Source organism: Schistocerca piceifrons, chromosome 7 (assembly GCF_021461385.2).
Source record: "Schistocerca piceifrons isolate TAMUIC-IGC-003096 chromosome 7, iqSchPice1.1, whole genome shotgun sequence".
NCBI lineage: Eukaryota > Metazoa > Arthropoda > Insecta > Orthoptera > Acrididae > Schistocerca > Schistocerca piceifrons.
In genome coordinates, this window is record NC_060144.1 from 120,946,761 (window position 1) to 120,952,012 (window position 5,252).

At 39.6% G+C, this 5,252-nt stretch overlaps 1 pseudogene; it reads left to right on the forward strand.

Annotated features, from left to right (window-relative positions):
* Window positions 1-678: 678 nt before the first annotated feature.
* Window positions 679-796, forward strand: LOC124709447 (annotated as a pseudogene).
* The last annotated feature ends 4,456 nt before the right edge of the window (window positions 797-5,252 follow it).

The following is a 5,252-nucleotide window of genomic DNA, read 5'->3' on the forward strand; positions in this document are numbered from 1 at the left end:
TGTAGGAATAGGGGGATATACGATAACTATCGTAAAAAATTAGGAACAATGTCAAGTTGATAAGTGAAATGCTGAATATTCATTATAATGATTACATACCTATTATTACGCAATATTATTGATTTTAATTATTACTAATGCTCATAATTATTAGAATGTCCGTTATGATCAATGCTATTAATAATTATATATACTATTAAGAGTTATTACTTTGTATTTACTTTTTTGCAGATGCCACAGACACAACAAGAGTGGTTGCTTGTAGCAGAGAAATATGAGAAAAAAATGGAACTTTCCTCATTGCCTCGGTGCAATGGATGGCAAACACTGCGCAGTCCAAAGCCCAGTTAATTCTGGAAGCGATTTTTTCAATTATAAGACGCTTTTCAGTATAGTTATTTTTGATCTAGTGGATGCTGACTATTGTCTTTTGTATACTGATGTCGGCTACTAAGGTAGAATTTCAGTCGGTGTTTTTCGAAATACATCTTTTTTTAAGAATATGAGTAATGGTACCATCGTTATTCCAGACGATGATTGTCTCCTAGGTAGGCAGAGAGAAGTACCCTATGTTATTGTCGCAGACGACGCGTTTCCCCGTAACAATAATATCATGAAGCCGTATAATGGACAACCTCGGAGGTCAATGAAAAGAATTTTTAACCACAGACTTTCAAGGGCAACGGCCTTGCCGCAGTGGATACGCCTGTTCCCGTGAGATCACCGAAGTTAAGCGCTGGCGGGCGAGGTCGGCACTTGGATGGGTGACCATCCAGGCCGCCACGCGCTGTTGCCATTTTTCGGGGTGCACTCAGCCTCATGATGGCGATTGAGGAGCTACTCGACCGAATAGTAGCGGCTTCGGTCAAGAATACCATCATAACGACCGGGAGAGCGGTGTGCTGACCCCACGCCCCTCCCATCCGCATCCTCCACTGAGGATGACAAGGCGGTCGGATGGTCCCGGTAGGCCACTCGTGGCCTGACGACGGAGTGCTTTTACAGACTTTCAAGAGCACGCCGGATTGTGGAAACTGTGTTCGGAATACTTTCTTCCGTGTTCCGGATAATAAGAAAGCCTATATTAGATCTACTACAACGTGAGAAAGCATGAAGTGTTATTATGACTTGTATATACTCCCATAATTTCTTCAGAAAAAGTTCTGCTTCCAGACAAATTTATAACCCGTACGAGCAGTCGATCATGAGAAGAACGGGGCATTTAAAGCAAGGAACATGGAGAAATGAAATCACTCCTGCTACAACGTTTACACGATTAGCGAACATTCCACGACGTTCAACGCAGACTGCTCAGCACGTTCGAGATGAATTCGCATCTTATTTCATTTCCGAAGAGGGAAGACTGCCATGGCAAGATGAATACCAACGATTTATTAAAGAATTTTTTCAGCGACTAGCTACGTACGTCCTAGTGATTGCTTGACTGCACACATTTCAACTACCTATATATGCGAAGTTTTACCTTCTGTAATTCATATTTTATTATTTTTATTTCCTCAAATAACATAATATACTAATAAGACATATAAATGTACTTAAATATATTGTGTTAGGAAAATAAATGTTATTCATTATCATTTATTTAATACTAGCTGAGTACCCAGTGTTGCCCTGGTATGTATTCCAATACATAGTCCAGTTCCTCCTTTCCCCTCTGTGACGTTCAGAGCTCATTTTGCCATATACCCTATAATTTTATCACAATTAGAACGTTTTTTAATCTTTAAATTTGAAAACTATATGCAATTACTTCTAGTTTTCAAATTTAAAGATTAAAAAAAAACTATATGCAATTATTCGGCTGAAAGCAAGGGGGAAACTACAGCCGTAACTTTTCCTGAGGGCATGCAGCTTTACTGTATGGTTAAATGATGATGGCGTCCTCTTGGATGAAACATTCCGGAGGTAAAATAGTCCCCCATTCGGATCTCCGGGCAGTGACTAATCAAGAGAACGTTGTTATCAGGAGAAAGAAAACTGGCGTTCTACGGATCACAGCGTGGAATGTCAGATCCCTTAATCGGGCAGGTAGGTTACAAAATTTAAAAAGGGAAATGGAGAGGTTAAAGTTAGATATAGTGGGAGTTAGTGAAGTTCGGTGGCAGGAGGAACAAGAATTTTGGTCAGGTGAACGCATTATTGTGGCCAAGATAGATACGAAGCCCAAGCCTACCACAGTAGTGCACATTTATATGGCAACTAGCTCTGCAGATGACGAAGAGATTGATGAAATGTATGGTGAGATGAAAGAAATAATCCAGATAGTGAAGGAAGACGAAAATTTAATAGTCATGGGTGACTGGAATTCGGTAGTAGGAAAAGGAAGAGAAGGAAACGTAGTAGGTGAATATGGAATGGGGGTAGGAATGAAAGAGGAAGCCGCCTGGTAGAATTTTGCACAGAGCATAACTTAATCATAGTTAGCACTTGGTTCAAGAATCATAAAAGAAGTTTGTATGCATGGAAAGAGGCTGGAGATATTAGAAGGTGTCAGACAGATTATATAATTGTAAGACAGAAATTTTGGAATCATGTTTTAAATTGTAAGACATTTCCAGGGGCAGATGTGGACTCTGACCACAATCTATTGGTTATGAACTGTAGATTAAAACTGAAGAAACTGCAAAAATGTGGGAATTTAAGGAGATGGAACCTGGATAAATTGAAAGAACCAGAGGTTGTAGAGAGTTTCAGGGACAGCATTAGGGAATGATTGACAAGAATGGGGGAAAGTAATACAGAGGAAAAAGAATGGGTAGCTTTGAGAGATGAAATAGTGAAAGCAGCAGAGGATCAAATAGGTAATAAGACAAGGGCTAATAGAAATCCTTGGGTAACAGAAAAAATATTGAATTTAATTGCTGAAAGGAGAAAATACAAAAATGCAGTAAATGAAGCAGGCAAAAAGGAATACAAACGTCTCAAAAATGAGATCAACAGGAAGTGCAAAATGGCTAATCAGGGTTGGCTAGAGGACAAATGTAAGGATGTAGAAGCATGTATCACTAGGGGTAAGATAGATACTGCCTACAGGAAAATTAGAGATACCTTTGGAGAACAGAGAACCACTTGCATGAATATCAAGAGCTCAGACGGAAAACCAGTTCTAAGCAAAGGAGGGAAAGCAGAAAGGTTTAACGAGTATATAGAGGTTCTATACTAGGGCGATGTTCTTGAGGACAATATTTGGAAATGGATGTAGATGAAGATGAAATGGGAGATATGATACTGCGTGAAGAGTTTGACAGAGCACTGAAAGACCTGAATCGAAACAAGGCCCCGGGAGTAGACAACATTCCATTAGAGCTACTGATAGCCTTGGGAGAGCCAGCCCTGACAAAACTCTACCATCTGGTGAGCAAGATGTATGAGACAGGCGAAATACCTTCAGACTTCAAGAAGAAAATAATAATTCCAATCCCAAAGAAAGCAGGGGTTGACAGATGTGAAAATTACCCAACTATCAAAATATTAACACGAATTCTTTACAGGCGAATGGAAAAACTGGCAGAAGCCGACCTTGGGGAAGATCAGATTGGATTCCGTAGAAATGTCGGAACATGTGAGGCAATACTGACCCCACGACTTATCTTAGAAAATAGCTTAAGGAAAGGCAAACCTTTCGTTTATAGCATTTGTAGACTCAGAGAAAGTTTTTGACAATGTTGACTGGAATACTCTCTTTCCAATTCTGAAGGCGGCGAGGGTAAAATACAGGGAGTGAAAGGCCATTTACTATTTGCACAGAAACCAGATGGCAGTTATAAGAGTCGAGGGGCATGTTTGGGAAGGGGCAGTGTTTGGGAAGGGAGTGAGACAGGCTTGTAGCCTATCCCCGATGTTATTCAATCTATATACTGAGCAAGCAGTAAAGGAAACAAAAGAAAAATTCGGAGTAGCAATTAAAATCCACGGAGAAGAAATTAAAATTTTGAGGTTCGCCGATGACATTGTAATTCTGTCAGAGACAGCAAAGGACCTGGAAGAGTAGCTGAACGGAATGGACAGTGTCTTGAAAGGAGGATATAAGATGAACACCAACACCAGCAAAACGAGGATAATGGAATGTAGTCGAATTATATCGGGTGATGCTGAGGGTATTAAATTAGGAAATGAGACCCTTAAAGTAGTAAATGAGTTTTGCTATTTGGGGAGCACAATAACTAATGATGGTCGAAGTAAAGAGGATATAAAATGTAGACTGGCAATGGCAAGGAAAGAGTTTCTGAAGAAGAGAAATTTGTTAACATTTAGTGTAGATTTAAGTGTCAGGAAGTCTTTTCTGAAAGTATTTCTATGGAGTTTAGCCATGTATGGAAGTGATACGTGGACGATAAATGGTATAGACAAAAAGAGAATAGAAGCTAGAGAAGGATGCTGAATATTAGATGGGTAGATCATATAACTAATGAGGAGGTACTGAATAGAATTGGGGAGAAGAGAAATTTGTGGCACGACTTGACTAGAAGAAGGTAGCAATTGGTAGGACATAATCTGAGGCATCAAGGGATCACCAATTTAGTATTGGAGGGCAGGGCGGAGGGTAAAAATAGTAGAGGGAGACACTAAACAGATTCAGAAGGATGTAGGTTGCAGTAGGTCCAGGATAGAGTAGCATGGAGAGCTCCATCAAACCAGTCTCTAGACTGAAGACAACAACAACAACATGCAATTACTAGGTATATTCCTAATAGAAATGGTAGTAAGCTAAAAGAAACACGAAAAAAATATCTTAAGGTATGATACGATTAATAGTATACAAGGGAATAATATAAAAAAATTTAAAAATAACAAATGAGTAGGGACCGAAATGTAAGCTGAGAAAGGCAAAAAGTTAAGTAGCCGTGAGACAGAACCCAAAAGCGACTGAACCCCATTAAGTTTGTTCATAGGTTTTTTAACATTTCCAAAAATAAATATTTTTCACTTAGATGTGTGTTCATTGTCTTCCGCAGTAGATATCTGTGGGGCAGAAATTCAAATGCTTTGAAAGTGAACCCATTTGGGGCGTTCACTTCCTCAACCCCAGCGCTTGACTTCCCAGGCCCATTTATCTTCTGGCGGGCTTTCCTGTAATTGGCTAATAAGCTGGTCACTTTTTTTAATTCGACAACATCCACGCGGACTTTTGTCGTGATGGAATCCCTCGCTTCCCCTTTTTTTAAATTTTATTTTATATCGGGAGTTTGTTGCATCCCACAGCACAGGATATTGTTCAGAAGTATTTATGA